The 23,205-nt window shown below is 37.7% G+C and overlaps 1 pseudogene; it reads right to left on the bottom strand.

Annotated features, from left to right (window-relative positions):
- Window positions 1–22,266: 22,266 nt before the first annotated feature.
- LOC121433791 lies at window positions 22,267–22,920 on the bottom strand (annotated as a pseudogene).
- Between the last annotated feature and the right edge of the window lie 285 nt (window positions 22,921–23,205).

The following is a 23,205-nucleotide window of genomic DNA, read 5'->3' as shown; positions in this document are numbered from 1 at the left end:
TTCAGACTGGAGAGGGAAGGGGAGAAGGGTGGGGGGAGGGAGAGAGATATGAGAGGCGGGGAGGAGGCGGAAATTTTTAATAAAAAAAAATGGGCAACAGTCTTGATATCATTGACACAGGGGACAACTTCCTGAACAGAACGCCAATTGAACAGACACTAAGACAGACAAATGAGACCTCATGAAACTGAAAAAGCTTCTGCAAGGAAAAGAACACTGTTGATAAGACAAAAATGCAGCCCCAAAACTGAAAAAGAAATCTTCACCAAACCCACATCTGACAGAGGACACATATTCAAACACATAAAGAACTCAAGAAACCAGACAGACATCAACAAACTAAATCCAATTTACAGGATTTTCTGCAAAATAATCTCTAATAGCTGAGAAATGCTGAAAGAAATGTTTTGTATCTTTAGCCATCAGAGAAATGCAAATCAAAGCTACTCTGAGACTCTATCTTACACTTGTCAGAATAGCTAAGATCAAAAACACAAGTGACAGCTCGTGCTGGTGAGGATATGGAGCAAGAGAAACACTCCTTCACTGTCAGTGGAGTGCTAACTTATGCAGTCACTTTGAAAATCAATATGGGAATTTCTTCACCCCTAATTTCTAATCTCTTTGGTATGAGAAGGTACTCTGCACACTATTGAAAAAGAAACCTGGACACCAAACAAGCCACAAAACTTTTGACCTCACTCTGTTCTATTTGAAAGATGTGGTGAGGCAATATTGACCTACAACTTGTGGGAGTGACCAAATTGTAGAAGTAGCCACCAAATGTCCTTTTTAACCTGAGGCCCATGCTGGTTGAGGGAGATGTCTGACAGCCTGGATGACCAGGAATTGGAGACTGGATAGCCGAGAGACCTAAGGGAGGACCAAACAAACATAACTAGAAAAATCAAAACAAAACCTTCAATGATATTCTGTTGTGATTATAGATAAGAACCTTGTCCAGTCCTCTTCAGAAAGGATTCTCCTGGCAGCTTATGGGAGAGGGTGCAGAGACGAACAGAAAGACATTATGTGGAGGGAGTCAAAACTGGAGGTCTCCATGGTGTTCCTCCCCTTCGAGCTCAGGGAATCCCACAGAACAGAGAAAAGAAAGATTGTAAGAGTCAGAGAGGATGGAGAACACCAGGAGAAGAGGACCCACTGAACCAATTGGCCTCATATGGGCTCACAGAGACTGAAGAAGAAAGCACAGGTCCTGAATGAGTCTTCACTAGACCCTCTGGTTATATGCTATGGCTTTTAGCTTGATGTTTTTTGTTTTTTTTTTAAAAAAAAAAACATTTTCTGGTTTTATTTTTATTTATTTTTTTTATTGAGAAAAGGAGAAAAAAAAACAAGTTTCCACCTCCTCCCAGCCTCCCATTTCCCTCCCCCTCCTCCCAACCTTCTCCCCCTCCCCCCACTCCTTTCCCCCTCCATCTCCAGTCCAAAGAGCAGTCAGGGTTTTCTGCCCTGTGGTAAGTCCTAGGTCCTCCCCGCTCCGTCCATATCTAGGAAGGTGAACATCCAAACTGGCTAGGCTCCCACCAAGCCAGCACATTAAGCAGGATCAAAACCCCGTGCCATTGTCCTTTGCGGCTCATCAGTCCTCATTGTTCGCCATGTTCAGAGAGTCCAGTTTTATCCCATGCTTTTTCAGTCACAGTCCAGCTGGCCTTGGTGAGCTCCCAATTGATCAGCTCCACTGTCTCAGTGATGTGATGTTTTTGAGGGACACCTAGCAGTTGGGAGTGGGTGTGCCTCTGACTCTTCTTCCTCGTGGGACTCTTTGACTTCTACTAGGTTTCCTTGTTCAGCCTCAATATGAGGGCTTTAGCATTGCCTTATTGTGTCATGTTTTGTTGTGTTTGGCTGTGTCTCTTGGATGCCTGCTCCTTTTTGAAGATCAAAGTAGGGATAATGAATATGTTGGAGAAAGGAAGTAGGGCAAAGCTGGGAGAAGTGTTGACAGAGGAAACTGAAGTCAGGATGTATTATATGAGAGAAGAATTTATTTCAATAAAAAATGATAAATTGAAAAATAATATATTGATATATCTTTTCCTATAATATGTCATTAATAGTCTCATTTTTAGTAGTTTTATTCATTCCTATCTGAAAATTTAAATTTTATCACAAATGCACATGAAAATATATATTAGCTAAAGTCTCTAAATAGCTAGAATAATTGAAAATATTGCATTATATATATTGAATAAATATGTATATTCACATACATACATATATGTTTATAGAACATATTGGGTCAGGTTGCATGATAGTAGGATAGACAGACAAATTATTGAATATATTATTTGAATAATATATTATTCGAAATATACATTGAAGAGTCAGAGAACCTGGTAGTTTTTCTGTACACAAATTTGAAAGCCTAAGTGGTCCCAGTTCATGTTGAAGGTTTGAAAGTCATTTGGAATATCTGCTGTTAAGTCCTCTTTGTAAGGTCAAAGAAGCTGAAACATGTGGATAATAATAGTACTGTTAAACACTAGTTTAGGAAGAGAAGAGCTTGAAAATCTGCACTATCTTCTCATCAGATTGCCCCTCTTTCTAGACACCTCAGAGTACTATATGGATCCTTTCCACAATCTCAGTTTACCATACCTCCATTATTTAATAACCCATGCCAATCTTTTCGACAAACATCATTGTAGACACATTCTGAATTGCATCTTGCCACCTACTGGGTAAGCATAAGTCTAGTCAGGTTAACTGAATATTAACCATCACATACACGAGAGAGAGAGAGAGAGAGAGAGAGAGAGAGAGAGAGAGAGAGAGAGAGAGAGACTGTGATTTGGGTATCCACGCGGAATCGTAGAATCTATCACCCCTAGATTATGGGGCACTACCTTATTTATGCCACCACCCAAACACAAATGTACAATTCATATCCCATCTGGACTTTCTTTTCTCTGCTTTTCCTTCAAATTTCAATGATAATAACAGTATAGTCCATTTAAGAACATTTTGAACAAACCTCTCCTCTGCTCTCTGTCCTAAACATAAAGAAACCATTTCTCTGAGATAAGTTTTGAAGCTGCTGCAACATTTGTATAGAAGATGTCATCTCTCCTTCTCTTATCTGTGTCTTGAAAAGTCTGTCCTGTGCTTATTTCATATGGCATGACATTTGGTGTTTGTGACCGTCATACTGGAGGTAACGGCATATGGGAACTTACCCACTCTGAATACTAAGTTTATCCAGTCTCTCTCCCAGAACCAACATAAGACAACTAATAAAAATGCTTGCAATAACCGAGGGTCATATAAATGCCAAACACTATAGTGATTCCTCATTTTGAAGTTCTGTAATGTCACCACTTTACCAGCATTGTGGAAGAAAGGAGGGGAAGGCAAAGCCAGGTACTTGAGTAATTAGAAATAGTTTCTCAGGATTCATTTCAAATTTTTCTATTAAAGGTGAAGACATATTTTAGGGTCACTTTGAATGTGAGATCAAGTTTAATGGTGGAATTAGAAATTGTGTGACCTTTTCAAAAGTCCTCTCTTTGTGTTTATGCATTTTCCCAAACCAAAAATTAAAAATAATATAAAAAGCTATAACAGAATCCTTTAACTAAATCAGAAGCAGATGGCTGTTTGATCAAGCAGAGGTAATTTTTATCATTTTAAAAGCTTTTGTTTTCATAAAGGAAAGAAAATGGGACATGTTTCTTTGCTTCTGTTTTTAAGGGAGAAAAAAGCATATGTTTTTTAATTTGAAGTGGAGTATTAGTGGCGTTATCTCCTGAGAATGCTGCACTACAGTAAATTGTAGAAAATGCATTTACTTGCAGCTCTCTGGTCATAGAGAGTTAGTGCCATATTATAGCAGCCTACTGCTCCAAGACAATATGTACACACCCTGAGAGTTAATTTCCTGGGCCTCTTTTACCAGATCATCTTGTTTTCTTTGTTTATATTATTGATTTAGAGAAAATCATTCAGTGAATATTGAGTGTTTCACTAAACGAGAAGGTGATAAAATATGGCAGGGAGACTGAGGGATACAGTGTAACTAGGATAATAAAGCCTTGTGTATCTACTGCAATTTATGACTCACATTATCCTGTGTGAATCTCTCTGTACACCTGAGCATTATGGGGATAGGCACAATCACACCAATTTTATAGTTTGAAGTGAAAACATGTGGCATTTAGTTGGGTTTCCTGTGGTGCCCTCCCCGTATACCATCAGTAATTGAACTGTTGCTTGCAGATTCACCAGTCAGTATAATGCTACTTTGGCATAAAGATGCTTCTATATTAAACATCAGCCAAGCCATTGAAAGGTCTTCTGACTACATATACTGTTTACCTGACTTAGGAGTTAAAACCATGGCAAGGGTAACAGCATTGTGAGAATTTGCATCTGAACAAAGATGTTTATCATTGAATCTCAAAGACCAACCTGAAATCCACAAACTATGTAAGGAGTAAGATGCACAAATGAACAACTACAAGGGTGATACGTGGCTAAATGAATGAGAAGTCTTCCTCAGCAGGAGACCTTCTTTAAAGCTTTTGGTGATAAGCATAAAGTCAATTTTGTCGTAATATTTGCTGGACAAATACATCCCTTCCAATCACTTCAGTAGTGACCTCAGTCACTCAATCAATAAATATTTTCTGGGTTTTGATCTCAAGAAGGTACGGGGATATGTAAACAAGAAACTCTGTTGGATACTTTGAGAACCATGGTTATGAAGCTTCATATTTCTAATCATTAAAAAAATAGTTTAGAAACTGCACCTGGTTTTGTAAACTTGTTGTGAATTTATATAACTTAAGATGAAGTTTTGACAAATGATTAAGGTCCTAGGACAATATGGGCTTTTCATTTAATGATTATAGTTATTTTTAATATTCTACTTAAGTCCTAGAAATACAAAATTAATAAGAAATTAATGCTGGTATTAGATAACCCTATCAAGACAAACTGTGCACACTAATGTGGGATTCTCCTCTGTATGCTGTGAGTACCATTGGCTAACAAAGAATCTGTTTTTTCTAGTGGCTTAGTAGAACAGATGTAGGTGGAGAAAATAAACTCAATGCTGGGAGAAAGAAGGTGGAGTCAGGGGAGCAACCATGGAGCAGCTGCTGGAGACAGGCATGCTGATACTTTGCTGGTAGGCCACGACCTCAGTGATACACAGATTAATGGAGATGGGTTAAATTAAGAAGTAAAACCTAGCAAATAAGAAACTAGAGCTAATGGCCCAAACAGTGATTTAAGTAATATGGTTTCTGTGTGATTATTTCTGGAGTCTGGAAGGCCAGGGAACGAACAAGCAGCCTCCTTACAACAGCACACATTTCTTCCCTTCTGTTTTCTTGCTCTGCAACTCCTTTTTGCCTTCTTATTTATTTCCATAACTTATTATGCCTTTCTTTTTTCTCAAAACCTTTGTGATGTCACATTCTCTTTCTTCTTTCCATGAGTATTTAATTAGTGCTTACTCTTTAGCAGTACAAAATACAATTGGTTAGTTTTTAAATTTATGTAAAACACTGGCCCAGTCATTAAAGAGATCCCACCAAGACAGGAAACAGTTTACAAGCTGCAAGCCATTCTTATTATAACTAAATATTGATCAATATAGGAAGGGATCATGGAGTATAAGCAGAAGGGGATCTAGAGAGAGAGGTAGCAGGGCACAGGTGCTCTGAGTGGGGAAGGGAGGATTGAACCAGAAAGTGGGGAAGTGGGACAAAATAACACTAAGGATGTTTGGAAAAGTCATAGAAAAACCAATAATTTTGTGAAGCTACTTAAGACTGTATATATCACAATTACCACATGCAATGGGATAATGATGTCCCTCCCTACCCCAGAGTCAGAGATTATTTACAAAGCTCTAGGGTCTGGTGGTGATACCTCCCTTCAAGTTGTTTGTCTGGGAGGCAGGGGTCTTAGAGGTCACCCAAACAATAAAGGTTATTGTACGTTCTCTTGGTCACCTACAAGAAGTTCAAAGTAAAAATGTATTACCAAAAATACTGCATATTTTGGTCACTGGTTTGAGAAATTAAGTGGGTCCTGATAAAGAAGTTTCCCATGTCACATACCCAGTGCCAGTTCTTATAATGTTGGCAGGTGCTATGTGAACTGCCAAGGGAGAGAAGTTATGAACAGTCCTACACCAAGGTAAAGCCTGAGGACTACAACATCAGACCCAGGAGAATAATCCCAGATGGGGGCTATAATGGCACTACTTTCTTGAAAACATCTTACAGCTGTCTAATTGGACTCATAGCCTGCTCAGTTGGAAGGGACTTATGACTGGTGGTATAAAGCTATCTATCCATGATGGGAAGCTGCTACTATGTGAGTAAAGTAGCCTGCTTTCCAATTGCCTTCCAAATACTCATCCTTATATCTGTCTCATCAAAGAAGCTTCTTTTGACAGTAAATGGAGAACACTGGAAAAATTTACACTGCCCAAAAGGAAGATAAGCAATGACCCTGAATGCCCAGGGCCAAATAGGACATTTATAATACACCCCTTACTGTTAAAATATAGGAGATATTGTAAAACAAATAGAGGGAGAATGTAAGAGCCTAAAAACCTGGATGACTGCTCTGTAATAGATTCTTCTGAATAGGATGGGGTATTAATCCATATACTCTCAACAATATGGTTGCTTGCATAAAACCAGCAAATTGTTTTACTGATGCCATTATTGTTGCTTGCTTTTTGTTGTTTTTGAGAGTTATGCTGGTTGCATTTTCATGGATTTTGTTGTGGACACTGTCAGTATAATACTACATGGAATGATCTGAGAAGAGGCAACAACAATTAAAAAGTGACTCAGTGAGATTGGTCTACATTAAAGGCCATTGAGCATTTTCTTTACTGATGACTGATACAAGCAGCCCAGCCCATGTGGTGGTGTCACCTCTAGACAGGTGACCTTGAGTACTATAAGACAATGGGATAAGTAAGCCATGAAAAGCAAACAAGGAAGCTGCATTTCCCCATGGCTTCTACTCCACTTCCTGTCTCCCGATCACTGCCGTGAGTTTCATTCCTAACTTCCTTCAGTGATAAACTGCCATGTAGAATTTTAAAAGCAATAAACTCTTTCCTCTTCTGGTTTCTTTTACTCATGGTGTTTTATCATAGCAATAGAAAGTTGACTGAAACAGGGGTTTGTTACTGTTGTTGTTTTTCAGGGACAATATTCTAATACTGAGTGATCAACATCCCAAAAGAATGTAATTAGGTGAAATGATAAGTGGACACCTTAGGAATAATAGTATGCGTTTGTGTGTGCATATGCGAGCATATATGTGTATATGTGTGTGTGTGTGTGTGTGTGTGTGTGTGTGTGTGTGTAGAGGTTATGAATTTGGGGTGGGTGGAGTGAGCAGGAGGAGTTAGAAAGGAAAAGAGCCATAAAAATAATTTTAACACAATATACACATACGTAAAATCCTCTAATAAAATAAATACTGACTAGGGAAACACGATGTGTCTTCAGGATGTAGTAGAAGGTTCCATGACTATTTATTGCTTCAAGCACTATTAGCTTTCCAACAGTAACACTAAGATTTGAAGAAATATAGTGAATCAAGTTACATTTGCTGAAGATATGATAAGAAAAATATACTCTGCAGGAAAGTCTACATGACAAATGACTCAGTTGTTTTAAAAAGCAAAGTAATATGAACTTCATATGAAGTAGAAGATAATCTCTTCAACCAATGTTAAGATGAGGCTGCATGATAAAGTTATAGACTGAAAAGTTCTTCCAAAATCAAGGACGAGGATTTTCCATTCTACAGCTAAATTCTGGAGTTAACTTAAACAACTACAGCTCATTGCAACCTGCATTAGTCCCATTTCAAATGTTCAAATGCCTATTAGTATATAGCTATGTGCTTGGGATCCAAAAGCTGTAGCGGCTTTTCATTTTTATTTTAATAAATAAAGGTTCTCTGAAGATCAGAGAGTAAAACAGTCCCACTGGTCAGCCTTACAGACCAGGCAGTGGTACCAGAGAACTTTAATTCCAGTAGCCACATTAGTTGCCATAGAAATGGGATGGTGCATGCCCTTAATACCAGTGGTGCACACTTTTAATCCCAGAGCTAGAGAGGAATATAAAACGGGGTGACAGCTCTGAGTCACAGTTTCATTCTAATATTGCTGGAGGCAGGGTCATCATTTTCAGATTGAGGTTGAGGTAAAAGTGAATGGCTTGATGCTTTGTTATTTGGGTCTCAGGTTGAAGCCCATTTAAAAACATGTGCTTCAAAAAGCCATAAGTTCTAGGCCTATGAGAAATCTGAATCTGAAGCCATAGATTGTTTTTGAAACCATCAGTATTGCTATGAAGTGGTGCAGTATGAAATACTTCAATACTAGTTCAGAATAGTGTATAATAAAGGTTTATTTATTAAGGGGTAAACTCACAGAAATAGTAGGGATCTACATTCCTTTGCACGCTCTTAGAATTGGAACCAAATCCAGCAGCCAAAGGGCCTGAGCATACTTTTTGTCTGCACATATGAGACCACACCCAAAATGGGCCAGTATCTTAAATGCTATTGCCTGAAAGAGTTTCTATAGCACTGGCTCAAATAATTTTCACAGTAACCCTCAATGCTATTTATTGGGCTGAAATTTTTCAATAATCCTGCCATAGAAGAAAAGGTTTATGAAGTTTGGAAGATGGAATAATCTGCTAGTGGACATGGAATGGAGAATATCTTTAACATATAGTAAATAATGCAATTTAAAAAAACTGCACTCTTTTTTGTATCTTATATAAATATGTCTTATTTCCACAGAACTGCTGTTGAATAATCCTTGTGCACCTTGTGAAAATGTGTTGGTCTCATTGTTAGTAAAAGGCTAACTAGATGATAGCTAAGCACAGACAGAGTGCTGAGAAAAAAAGAGGGCAGAGTGAAAGGAGTCAGTATCCAGACAGAAAGGAAGCAGGACATCCTGGAGAGGTAAATGCCACAAGCCTCGGGGGAGCACTTAGATGAATAGGAATAGGTTAACTGAAGTTGTAGATGTTATTTAGCAATAAGTCTAAGATATTGTTTGGGCATTTATAATTAATAATAAGTCTCTGAGTGGTTATTGAGGGTGTGGCTGGCAGAGAAGAGCTGATTCTGGTTCTGATAAAAAAAACTGTGCCTACACACCACTGTTCTTTGAGAGTCACACCAGGAAGAAGCAAATCGGAGACAGCTTTTGTTTCAGTCATTGCCCTACTTCCATGTTGATGTATAGCATTTTTGTCTACTAAATCTGTTCTCTTGTTTAGTGGTCAAACACATGCTCCTAGGTCCCCCTTTCCATCATCTTTGCTTAGGTAACTTGCTCTTGAACATTGAGTCCATCTTACTTAGTTCTTAAATATATTTCATTACGAACATGAAGTTCCTCTAAGGGTCCAAACAACACACAAGACAGTTACTCACTATTGATTGATCATGCATGCCACAAAAAGATAAAAAAGATGCTTTCAGTCTCGGATTCAATATCTTCACTGCAAAGAAAAAAAGGAAGAAACTGAGGTCTAAATAATTAAACAGAAGGCTAGGGCCACCCAGGATCTAGGTATCCTGGTCTTTCTCCTGTTCCTGCAGTAAAGCAAGAAAGCTTGTCCAAAGACTGTGGGATATTTCAGAAGAAGAACATTAAAAAGTTTGCTAAACATAGGATCCTTACTTGGGAACCTCCTATGTTTAGTTGGGGTGAATCTCAGTTTAAAAAGATTCTCTTGCATTTTGAACAGAAATTAATAACCCAATATTTTGAGCAAAGATTGAAGGAGTATGATTATTCCCACCTCTGCTATTTTTAAGACAGCAGAGGAAAGGGGGAAAAAAAGAAGATTCTAAATGCCATCTGATGCTTGAATTTAGAATTCAAGAAAAAATGCTGCAGTCAAACAAAAATAGGGTTAACTGCCTCAAAATGAGCGTATGGAGTCTGAATGGTGGGTTTTCTGAAGGACAGAATTTGCAATTCAATGTCAGCCACATAGCTTTTGTTGAAGGAAAAAATTAGAAAGAAAAACAGCAGATTCTACAGGGAAATCAGAGGCTGTTTATGCTTTATCGTTTGTATACAATAAAATACATTGGGAAGAAAAAATTGATCCTGGTTCATTTTCTCATTTGAGTTTTATTCACCTAACCTCAGCTTCTTGGCTGAGGCCTGTACCATTCACGTTTATGTGAAAAGGCCTGATACCCTACCCTTGCCTTTCAATAATTATAGGTCTCCCTAGGATGTGTCTTTACAGGGGAATTTTATAAAGGTTTTAAAGATTTTTATTATGAAGGATTCAGCCCTTCTACACTTACTAGTTTTAAAAGGTACTTTGTAGCCATTGCTAGTGGATAGCTATTGATCCCCTTACAAAGGGGAGGCTCACTCCTGTATACCTGCCTAAGTGCTGTACCCCAGCATCTCTTAACCTGAAATAATAATGCTGAGAAGTCCAACCTTTATTTTTCTTGTTGAAAGGCCTTTTATCCCTCCCCCTTAATGGTCACAAAATAAACTTTAGGTCTATGGACAATAGTAGTCACAAATTTTACATTAGTTTTAACAGATAAATGGAAGGCATTGATGATTTTCCTGTGCACAATTAATAAAAGCCCAGAAACAGAAATTGGTGTTCAATTTGAAGGTCAGAAAAGTAAAACAGCCAGCCACTGGCTTTCACCTCTACCCTGATCCAAAATGGTGATCCTACCTCCAGGAATCTCAGAATGAGACTGTCTGAAAACTGTCTCCTAATGCTTTATATTTCTATATTAGGGATGTGCACAGTTTCAACACTGACAAAATCTCAAAACTGAGCAGTACAAGTGGACACAAAACCTTATGCCTGAATAGGAAGCTATTTGTAACTGATACTTTCTGGCAAAAGGATAATCAGTTTTCTTCCATGGAGTGCCTCTGGGTATATTAATCACATTCTGTGGCAGACTCCATTCCCAGAAGTACATAGGCAATAACAATGAACTCCATGTTTTCTGTTTTGTTTCATTTTAGTTTTATGTATGTGTTCTTTGTTTTGGTATTTTTGAGTCATAATGGTTTCCATTCTATGATGTTTGTTTGTTTGTTTTTTTTGTTTGCCTTGATTGTTACTTTTTTATTTTGTTCTGCTTTTGAGAGAGATGAACAAGAAGTTGGATGCAGAACCAGCCTGAAAGGATATGGGAAGGGTTTGAAAAGAGAAAAAACATGATAAAAATATATTGTATCAAATAAGTCTGAATTAGAAAAACATGAAAATATTAAAGAAAGCAATAATCTATGCAATTCATATGTTATTTAAATGAAAAATACTATTGTGCTTAAAATATAATTAAATGTGATAAAGTACATTGATAAATGTAATAGTTCTTATTCATAGAAACTGCTCCATGTACTGCAGGAAAAGCAAATGTTTACAGAGCTTTAACATAGAATGCACATGTGAAAAGACCTCCACATGCTCTGAAGTTTAAATGAAACCCATTTGCATTAAAGAGCTTTGCCTATATGGAAGTGGTGACAATTTGAGCTGGAAGGTAAAGTGATATTCCAGAGGACAAATTTCTTACTAATACAACACTGAAGCAATGCCAGGAATGAAAGAAGTGTGGAGAACACCGGGGCACAAAGATAATGGAAGGAGATTTAATGGAGTTGGAAGAATATAGGAGTTTAGCCTTGGGTCAGGTTTAATGATAGAAGAATTTGAACAGCAGAGAGGCACAGCCAAAGAACAGTTTAGGAAGATGAATTAGCAATAAAGGAAAAAAAGGAGGGACCACATGGAGATATGGAGGCCAGTTAGAAGGCTGATATAGTAATCCATGTAAGAGTGACTAAGAGAATTAAAAGTCTTATAGTGCATATTAAATGATGAGTCCAGATGTGAGAGAGGCTGATGCTGTGCTAAGAGAGTAAACAATTTTATAGCTATTAGTACTCTGGGAACATTGTAGTTTTTTCTAAATTATTGTTATGTTCTGTCCTATAAACCCAGCAAGCATTTTTATGTCTACATAAGAGAAAATTATTTCATCAGATGCAAATTCCTTAGAAAAATAAGTTTCTTATGGACACACACTATAGGTTTGAAGATTGGGGTTTGAACTCTGATTGGTTTGATGTTAACTGCTCTCCAGATCTGTATTGTCTCAAATAGCAGCAGACAATACACACCTTCATTCTGCCTGGTGAGGGGAGGAAAAAGAATAGGAGAAAGCACTACAGTACAAAGGAGAAATCCTAGGTACTATGGGCCCTGAAGAAAATGGGCAAGGTATTAGCTAATACATAAAAAAAAAAAGATAAATAAACAGACCTGGTTGTTTTGTCACTGCTGTTATTCTTAATTCTTTTTCTTTTCTATTGAGCTCTACATTTTTCTCTGCTCCCCTCTCTGACTCTCCCCTCCCTGCTTCAATCAACCCCCAAGGTCCTCATGCTCCCAAATTACTCAAGAGATCTTGGGTTTTTTTTGTACTTCTCATGTAGATTAGATCTATGTATGTGTGTCTCTTAGTGTCCTCATTGCTGTCTAAGTTCTCTGAGATTGTGATGTATAGGCTGATTTTCTTTGTTTTATATTTATAAACCACTTATGAGTGAGTACATGTGATAATTGTTCTTCTCTGTCTGGGTTACCTTGCTCAAAATGATATTATCCAGCTCTATCCATTTTCCTGCAAAATTCAAGATGTCGTTATTTTTTTCTGCTATGTAGTACTCCATTGTGTAAATGAACCACATTTTCCTTATCCATTCTTCGGTCAAAAGGCATTTAGGTTGTTTCCAGATTCTGGCTATGACAAACAATGTTCCTATGAACATAGTCGAGCACATGTCCTTGTGGCATGATTGAGCATCCTTTGGATATATACCCCAAAGTGGTATTACTGGGTATTGAGGAAGGCTGTTTCCTAATTTTCTGAGAAATCACCACACTACATCCAAAGGGGCTGTGCCAGCTTGCATTCCCACCAGCAATGCAGAAGTTTTCACTTTTCCCCATAACCTCTCCGTCATAAATTGTCATCAGTGTTTTAGATCTTGGCCATTCTTACAGGTGTAAGATAAAAATCTCAGAGTTGTTTTGATTTGCAGTTCTCTGCTGGCTAAGAATGTTAAGTGTCTTTCAGCCATTTTAGACTCCACTGTTGAGAGTTCTCTGTTTAGGTCTGTACTCCATTTTTTTTTTTTTGATTGGATTATGTGTTCTTTTGGTGACCAATTTCTTGAGTTCTTTGTATATTTTGGAGATCAGACCTCTGTCTGACATTGGGTTAGTTAGGAGAACTCAAGAACAATCGCAGTGGGTTTTTGATCCTACTGCACGTACTAGCTTTCGGGGAGCCTAGGCAGTTTGGATGCTCACCTTATGAGACCTGAATAGAGGTGGGCGGTCCTTGGGCTTCCCACAGGTCAGGGAACCCTGATTGCTCTTCGAGCAGATGAGGGAAGGGGACTTGATCGGGGGAGGGGGAGGGAAATGGGAAGCGGTTATGGGGAGGAGGCAGAAATCCTAAATAAATAAATAAATAAATAAATAAATAAATAAATAAATGAAAGAAAGAAAGAAAGAAAAAAAAAATCTTTTCCCATTCTGCAGGCAGTCGTTTTGTCTTGTTGACTATGTCCTTTGTTTTACAGAAGCTTTTTAGTTTCAGGAGGTCCCATTTACTAACTGCTTCTCTCAGTGTCTGTGCTGCTGGGGTTATATTTACAAAGTGGTCTCCTGTGCCAATGTATTCAAGTTTACTTGCAAATTTCTCTTCTAAAAGGTTCAGTGTGGCTAGCTTTATGTTGAGGCCTTTGATTCATTTGGACTTGAGTTTTGTGCATGGTAATATATATGGGTCTATTTTCATTCTTCTACATGTTGATATCCAGTTATGCAAGCACCATTTGTTAAATATGCTTCTTTTTTATTTAATTTTTTTTTTTGCTTCTTTGTCAAAAATAAGATGTTTGAAGGTGTGTGGATTAATATCTGGGTCTTGAATTTGGTTTCATTGGTCCTCCTGTCTGTTCTCATGCCAACACCAGGCTGTTTTCAATACTGTAGCTCTGTAGTAGAGTTCGAAGTCAGGGATTGTGATGCTTCCAGAATTTCTTTTATTGTACAGGATTTTTTTTTCTATCTTGGGTTTTTTTGCTATTCCATATGAAGCTGGGTACTGTCCTATTGAGGTCTGTGAAGAATTTTGCGGGGATTTTGATGGGCATTGCATTGGATCTGTAGATTGTTTTTGGTAAGGCTGCCATTTTTATTATGTTAATTCTACCTACCCAAGAGCATGGGATATCTTTCCACTTTCTGGTGTCTTCTTCAATTTCTTTCTTCAAAGACTTAAAGTTCTTGTCATACAAGTTTTCCATTTGTTTGGTTAGAATTATTCTGAGATATTTTATGCCATTTGTGGCTATTGTAAAGGATGTAGATTTTCTGATTTCTTTCCCAGCCCTTGTATCATCTGTGTACAGGAGGGCTACTGATTATTTTGAGTTAATTGTGTAACCTGATACATTACTGAAAGGGTTATGAGTCATAGAAGTTCCTGGTAGACTTTTTTGCATCACTTATGTAAACTATCATACCAGCAAACAGTGAGTATTTGATTTCTTTTCCGATTTGTATCCCCTTGACCTCCTATTGGTGTCTTATTGTTCTACCTAGGATCCACGGACTATACTGAATAGATATAGAGAGAGTGGACAATCTTGTCTTGTTCCTGATTTCAGTGGAATTGCTGGGAGTTTCTCTCCATTTAGTTTGATGTTGGCTGTTGGCTTGCTGTATATTGATTTTATTATGTTTAGGTATGTTCCTTGTATCCCTGCTTTCTCCAAGACCTTTATCATGAAAGGATGTTGTATTTTGTCAAAAGCTTTTTCAGCATCAAATGAGATGGTCATATGATTTTTATTTTTCAGTTTGTTTATATGATGGATTACGTTGACAGATTTTCATATGTTGAACCATCCTTTCATGTTTGGGATAAAACCAACTTGGTCATGGTAGATGATGGTTCTGATGTGTTTTTGGATTTGATTTCATAGTATTTTATTTAATATTTTTGTATCAATGTTCACCAGTGTGATTGGTCTGCAATTCTCTTTCTTAGTTATACCCTTCTGTGGTTTTGGTATCAGGGTTATTGTAGTTTCATAAAAAGATTTTGGCAATGTTTCTTCTGTTTCTTTTGTGTGGAATAATTTGAGGAGTATTGGTGTTAGTTCTTTGAAAGTCTTGTAGAATTCTGAGCTGAAACATCTGGTCCTGGGCTTTCTCTGGTTGGGAGACTTTTGATGACTGTTTCTATTTCTTCAGCAGTTTAAGTCTGTATAATTCGGTTATCTGGTCTTGATTTAATTTTGGTAAATGATATTTATCGTGAAATTTGTCCATTTCCTTTAAGTTTTCCAATTTTGTGAAACAGGTTTTTGTAATATGACATGATGATTCTCTGTATTTCCTCCGTGCCTGTTATGTCCCCTTTTCATTTCTGATTATGTTAATTTGGATATTCTCTCTCTGCCTTTTAGTTAGTTTGGATCAAGGTTTGTCTATTTTGTTGATTTTCTTGAAGAACTAATTCATTGTCTCATTGATTATCTGTATTGTTTTCTTTGTTTCTATTTTGCTGATTTGAGCTCTTAATTTGATTATTTCCTGCTGTCTAGTTCTCTTAGGTGAGTTTGCTTCTTTTTGTTCTAAAGTTTTCAAATGTTCTCTTAATTCACTAGTGTGGGATTTTCCCAGCTTCTTTATGTAGGCATTTAGTGCTATGAACTTTCCTCTTAACACTGCTTTTATAGTGTTCTATGAATTCGGGCATGTTGCGTGATTAGTCTTTAATTTCTGCATTTATTTCTTCCTTGACCCATTGATGATTCAGGTGAGCATTGTTTAATTTCCATGTGTTAGTGAGCTTTCTGGAATTAGTATTGCTGTTGACTTCTAGCATTACACCACAGTAATCTGATAAGATACATTGGGTGTTTACAACGTTTTTGTATTTGTTGAGGTTTGTTTTGTTACCGAGTATGTGGTCAGTTTTTGAGAAGGTTCCATGAGGTGCTGAGAAGAAGGTATATTCTTTTTGTGTAAATGAAATATTCTATAGATGTCTGTTAAGTCCATTTGAGTCATAACATCTATTAGTTCTCTTTTTTCTTTTCATTTTTTGTCTGACTGAACTGCCCTATGGTGAGAGGGAAGTGTTGAAGTCTCCCACTATTAGTGTGTGGGGTTTATTAGGTGATTTAAGCTTTAGAAGTGTTTCTTTTGCATATTAGGGTGCCCTTGTATTTGGGCCATAAATATTTAGTATTGAGATTTCCTTTCGATGTATTTTTTCATGTGTCTAATATGAAATGACCTTCTTTGTTTTTTTTTTTTTTGACTGATTTTAGCTTGAAGTCTATTTTGTTTGATATTAGGATAGCTACACTGCTTGTTTCTTAGATACATTTGATTGGAATATTTTTTTCCCGACTTTTACTCTGAGAAGAAGTCTGTCTTTGAGATTTAGATGTGTTTCTTGTATGCAGAAGAAGGATGAATTCTGTTTTTGTATACAATCTGTTAGTGTGTACCATTTATAGTTGCGTTGAGTCCATTTATATTAAGGGATATTAATGAACAGAAATTTTTATCTCCTGTTAATTTAGTTTTCATTGTTAGTGATGTTAATTTGTGTGTTTTTCCATTCTATGGGATTTGTTGCCATATTACTTGGGTTGGAGTTTTCCTCCTAGTATTTTGTGTATGGCTGGGTTTGTGGCTAGGTATTGGTTATGTCATGAAATATCTTGGTGATTGAAAGTTTTTCTGGCAATTTTAGTCTGGGGTGGCATCCATGGTCTCTGAATGCCTGCAAAACTTTTGATCACAACCTTGTGGCTTTCTTTGTCTCCAATGAGAAGTCAGGTGTAATTCTGACAGGTCTACCTTTATATGTTATTTGGCCATTTTGTTTTGTGGCTCTTAATATTCTTTCTTTACTCTGTATATTTAGTGTTTTGATTATTATGTGGCAAGGGGACTTTTTTGGGAATCCAGTCTATTTGGTGTTCTGTAAGCTTCTTGTATCTTCATAGGCATATCTTTCTTTAGGCTGGAAAAGTTTTCTTCTATGATTTTGTTAAATATTTTTTCTATGCTTTTAAGTTGAACTTCTTCTCCATCTTCTGTACCTACTATTTCTAGATTTGGCCTTTTCATGGTGTCCCATATTTCCTGGAAATTTTGGGTTAAGTTTTTGTTATATTTAATGTTTTCTTTAACTGATGTTCTATTTCCTCTATTGTATCTTCAGCGCTTGAGATTCTCTCTTCCATCTTTTTTATTCTACTGTTCATGCTAGTGTTTGTGGTTCCTGATCATTTTCTCATGACTTCTGTTTCTATAATTCCCTCAGCTTGTGTTTTCTTTATTGTCTCCTTTTCAGTATTCAAGTCTTGAATAGTTTCTTTCATATGTTTGATTGCTTTTGCTTGGCTTTCTTTAATGAATTTGCTGATATCTTCCAATGTTTTGTTTGTCTTTTCCCCTCATTTCCTCTTTAAGAGTTTTAAACATTCTCTTGAAATTATTGTTTAGGTCATTTTCTTCTGCTTTATCTATATTTGGTTGTTCAAGTCTTGCTGATGTAGGGTCTTTAGGTTTTACTGGTGTTGTGTTGCTCCTTGTGGTATTGTTTGTGTTCTTACCTTTTCTATTCATCTTTTTCTTTAATTGGTGTGATTGGGGCTGTCTGAGATTCTGTTGATTAATCTTCTAGGTGCCAGTGAATCCAAAGCTCCAGATGGTTGTTCCTTGTCGTACAGTAAGTGCCACAGTTCTAGTTACCGCATTATTTACTCTGTGTTCCTGGAGATATCTCAGTGATCCTGGCCTTTGCTCTGCTCCATTCGAGTTTGCTTTCTCAGACCTATTTGCCCTAGGCTGCTGACTTTGACCTGTTTCTGTCAATCCTGGTCTGGATCTACTCCTGCAGAGGTCCCTGGCTAAGAGTTGGTCCTGTAAAAGTCTCTGGCTCCGATCTACTGCCTCAGATTTCCCAGGCTAGGGTGCATCCAAAACTGCAGATGACCTGGCTCAGGTCTACTCCCTCTGAGGTCCCAGACTCACACCTGGCCCACAGAGATCTCTGGTTCCTGCCTACTCCCTCAGAGATCCCAGATTCACGCCCAGACTGGCAGAGGTCCTGGCTCAGGCCTAGTTCCTCAGAGTTCCTAGACTCACGACCAGATCCACAGGGGTTCTGGCTTAGTTTACTCTTTTGAAGGTCCCAGATTCAAGTCCAGACCTTCAGCAGTCTCTGCCTCTGGCTCACTTGTTCAGTGGTTACTGCCCTGTACCTGTTCTGGTGGAGTTTGCTGTCTCTGGTCTGCTCCGGACCAGGTTGCTTGCTCTATCCTAATCCACCAATGTTCTAGAACTGGATTGTCTCCCAGCTCTTGCTCCAGTGGAGCTTGCTTTCTCAGGCCCACTCTGGCCTAGGTAGCTGGTTTAGTCCCACTCCTGTGGAATTTTTTGCCTCTTTTTTTTTTCTTATGAAACAATATCTCACTCTGTAACTCACTGATCTCAATCTTCTCCTAACTCCCCATTGCCCTCTCTGATGTTCCTACTCTTTTGCTATTATTATAGTTTGGTTACAGTTAATGTTTTTAAGTAACTACCATGTCAGGAGCTGTGATAAAACTTTATGGTATTTTTTTACTTAATTTGTGTAATAGCTTTATGAGGCAGAAAATAATGGGCTTACCATTATTACCACAATTATTAACCTTCTCATATTAGTATGAAACTAAGGTTTATAAAAACTAGGCAGAATTTCCAGAATGTGTTGCTTGTTCATGGCTGAATATAGGTCACTAGGACTTAGTGATAGGTATGAACTGTGAACCTACATGCCTCTACATATAATCAACTATGTAATGTTTTATAGTTTACTTATGTGTTCCTTATATTCAAGATAAAATATTTTTGGCTATTTACAAAATTTATAAAAGTATTCTTTCAAAAATATTGTCATCTGCCTCTCATATAATCAGGGGAAATACAGATATTTTGTCTCTTAAAGTTTCTCTTGTAGATAATCAGGGGAAATACAGATATTTTGTCTCTTAAAGTTTCTCTTGTAGAGGAACTGTTCGCATTGGTAAATGTAGATAAAGTATAAGAGAAAAAATAATGAAAACATGTTTCTTTTAAAACCCTCTTTTCAAAGAACACTTCAATAAACTATATGAGTGAAGCTCATGGATGGAAGTGTGGTATGTGTGTATGTGTGTCTGTGTGTGTGTGTGTGTGTAGTGTAAGTGCACATGTGTGTGAGTATGTGTGTCTCTGTCTGTGTAGTATAAGTGTATGTGAGCATATGTCTGTGATGTGTAGTGTAAGTGAACATGTGTATGAGTGTGCAGCATAAGTGCACATGTGTGTAAGTGTGTGTGTCTGCATTTGTGCAGTGTAAGTGTTCAGATGTGTGTCTGTGTGTAGTGTAAGTGCACATGTATGTATGTCTGTGTGTGATGTAAGTGCACATGTATGTAAGTCTTGTGTGATGTACGTGCACATGTATGTATGTCTGTGTGTAGTGTAAGTGCACATGTATGTATGTCTGTGTGTGATGTAAGTGCACATGTATGTATGTCTGTCTCCATGTATGAGTGTCTGTATGTGTGTGTGTGTGTCTGTGTATGTGAGTGTATGTGTGTCTGTGTGTAGTGTAAGTGCACATGTATGTGTAGTATAACTACCCTTGCGTGTGTGTCTGTGTGTGTAATGAAAGTGTATATATGTATATATTGTGTATTTGTACAGATACAAACTCTCCATCTTTGGAGTAGCTGTGAGACATTCATCATGTGAATATAATTTACTTCATTTGATTGACATTTAGAGTTAAATATAACTAATATCTTTGCATATATGTGGTCAAAAAATGTAGGATGTTTTAAACATAAAATGTCACATAGGTTAAATTGTGCAGATTTAACCTTAACTAGATCAGCCTATATCACTTTCAGTGTATCTATCCATTGCTCAGTAGTTCATGTGGATGATTTGGTTGCTCCTTTATTTCAGGCAAAATAATAAAAACTTTGCTGTTTTCATTTTCTTTTCATTAATTATGAGAGAATGTGGCAAAGTTGATCTCATGTATTTCTTTAGCAGTGTATTTGTTTAAAGGAGTAAGTCATAAAACAGTCCCAAACTTATCTGGAATTATGATTAATAAAAGGGTTATTTATTTAGAGGGAAAAACTTATAGATCATAGTCCTAGACAACAGCCCTCTTGCACAACCAGGAAAAGATTTGGTAGCCAGAAGCAGATTCTGAAGCAAGAGAGTGAGCACATGGCTACCACTGCTTTTTCAAGCCAAATAGACCATGCCCAAGTGGGCTGGTATCTTAAAGGCTATTGGCTGAAGGAGCAGAAGTAGCTCCCATAGCATTTGTTTCTCAGTCACTGCAGGGATCAATTTTCTGTGAAATACATTTGTTATTCTTCCCAGTTTTAGACTTTTGCTTGATTTTAAGTGCCTTTCTTAGAAATTTTAGGTATTTGTCCTGTGTACTTCATATTAAAATCTCTCCTTATACTTTTTGACTTTGAATATGATTCTAAATATTATGTAGAAATATTTACTTCATGATATTTCAGTCCCAGTCCAGCTGGCCTTGGTGAGCTCCCATTAGATCAGCCCCACCGTCTCAGTGGGTGGGTGTACCTCTCGCAGTCCTGACTTCCTTGCTCATGTTCTCCCTCCTGCTCCTCATTTCTACCTTGGGAGTTCAGTCCAGTGCTCCAATGTGGGTCTCTGACTCTATCTCCATCCTTTGACAGATAAAGGTTCTATGGTGATATGCAAAATATTCATCAGTATGGCTATAGGATCGGGCCATTTCAGGCTCCCTCTCCTCAGCTGCCCAAGGAACTAGCTGGGGACATCTCCCTGGACACCTGAGAACCCCTCTAGAGTCAAGTCTCTTGCCAACCCTAAAATGGCTCCCTTAGTTAAGATATATACTTCCCTGATCCCATGTCCACCCTTCTTTTATCCCAAGCATTCCATTCCCCCAAGCTCTCCCCATCCTTCCCTTCTCACGTTTCTCTCCCCAACTCCCCTTACCCCCATCCCACCGCACCCCCAAGTTCCCAATTTTTGCTTGGCAATCTTGTATACTTCCAATATCCAGGAGGATAACTATATGTTTTTCTTTGGGTTCATTCTTTTATACAAGTCTTATTTGATTAATAGCAGAGTTTACAGTTTTGAATTTCATAAGGGCCTTGAAAATATCTTGTATTCCCAGGGAGTTGATCTTTACTATCCCACTAATAAATAAGAGTTTTCTCTTACATTAAATGCATATTGACATAGCATGATTACAAGAGTTACTGATTTTTATTTGCAATTCTATTTAATTATCTTATAAATTATTCACCTCTAATTTATTCCATTTTCTGAGATTGTATTTGTACATACTCTTTTCATGGAGATAATAATTTTCTGTATTTGTTTTTTATAAATCATATTTTCATCTTTTCTCCAAATGTAGTGGTGAATACTTAAAGAATAATTTTTTTGGGGGGGGTTGTTCATTGAAATCTTTAATTTAATACACTTATTGCCTTCAAAAGAGTTAAGTTTTAACATGGAAGAAAAGTTAGTCCTAAGTTTTTCTAATCTGTTATAAATGTCATTTTATAAGTGGAATGTATTTGTCAAATTATTCTGTGACATTTTCAAAATCATTAAAATAGTTTACTTACTTTTACCTTTTCAAAAAAAAAGATTTATTTTATTTTTAAGGTTTATGAGTGTATTTGTATGAATGTATACCATGTGAGTACAGATATCTTCTCTCCATCTCCTTAAATTCTATGGGTTTGGTCATGCTCCATAATCAAAGCTCTGTACATGCTATTTTACACACACATATTGATTTTCAGAAATAAACTATGAATGAAATTATATTTAAACTGTCATTTGTATTTAAAACAATACTTTTTTCAGTGTTGTAAGTTACACCATTTCTTTTTTTAATCAGTTTTTAAAATTGGAAACAGATTTTTCTATCATATGATACACCCCAGCCACAGTTTCCTCTCCATTAATTTCTTCCAACTCCCTCCTACCTCCTGTCTTCTCCAGATATACTCCCCCTTTCTCTTTCTTATTTTGAAAAAAAAAAAAACAGGCTTCAAAGAGACAGCCCAGTAGGACAAAACAAGACACAACTAGACAAGGCAAAAGTCCTCACATTAGGGCTAGACAAGGAAATGCCAAAGAGGGAAAGGGTCTTAAGAGCGGGCAAAAGAATCAGAGATACCAGTTTGTGCAGTTCCAGTAGTGACTGATTCACACTCTTTTCCAGGTGCAGTGCACACTCCATTGCATTCAGCCGGTTCTCCCAGTCATCACGGTCTGGTTTCTTGATATCCTGTAGGAAGATTCGGCAGCCTCGTTCGTTCTACAGCTTCATCAGTTTCTCAGAGTGTTCCCTCTCCTCATGAGATTGGTGGAGAAAGGATTTGGCAAAGTTCCTCAGAGCCACATCATCCCCGTCGAAGTAGCAAGACATAGACAGGTAGACGTAGGAGGTATACAGTTCCAGGTTGATCTGGCGGTTGATGGCAGCCTCCAAGTCCTGGTGGTAGTTCTGACGCACTTGCGAGGGAGACGCGGTGGTCATGGCGACGCTGGAGCAGCGGAGCAACGAGTTTGCAGAGGGTTCTGGCTTGGAGCAGCCGGCTGGGGTCGGAGGTGTCGAGCGCTGGGTTCGGTTAAAGCACTCACTACTGGAACTGCACAAACTGGCTACTGACAAAAATGACCCCCACTTGTGTGACTTCATTGAGACACATTACCTGAGTGAGCAGGTGAAATCCATCAAGGAACTGGGTGACCACGTGACCAACTTGCGCTAGATGGGAGCCCCCGAAGCTGCCATGGCAGAGTATCTGTTTGACAAGCACACCCAGGGCCACAGTAATCAGAGCTAAGCTGACTTCCCCAGAGCCGCAGTGACTTTACTGGTGACTGAGGCAGTGTGTGCATGTCGGTCTGCCTTTATCTTTTCTATGAGTCGCACCGAAACATCCGCTTAAGTTCTTTCATTTGTACCATTTCTTTAAATAAA

This window comes from Microtus oregoni, unplaced genomic scaffold, assembly GCF_018167655.1.
Source record: "Microtus oregoni isolate MIOR12 unplaced genomic scaffold, Mior012 000041F_ref0000270, whole genome shotgun sequence".
NCBI classification, from domain to species: domain Eukaryota; kingdom Metazoa; phylum Chordata; class Mammalia; order Rodentia; family Cricetidae; genus Microtus; species Microtus oregoni.
The sequence above is the reverse complement of the archived record's forward strand: the minus strand, read 5'-3'. Positions and strand labels throughout refer to the sequence as shown.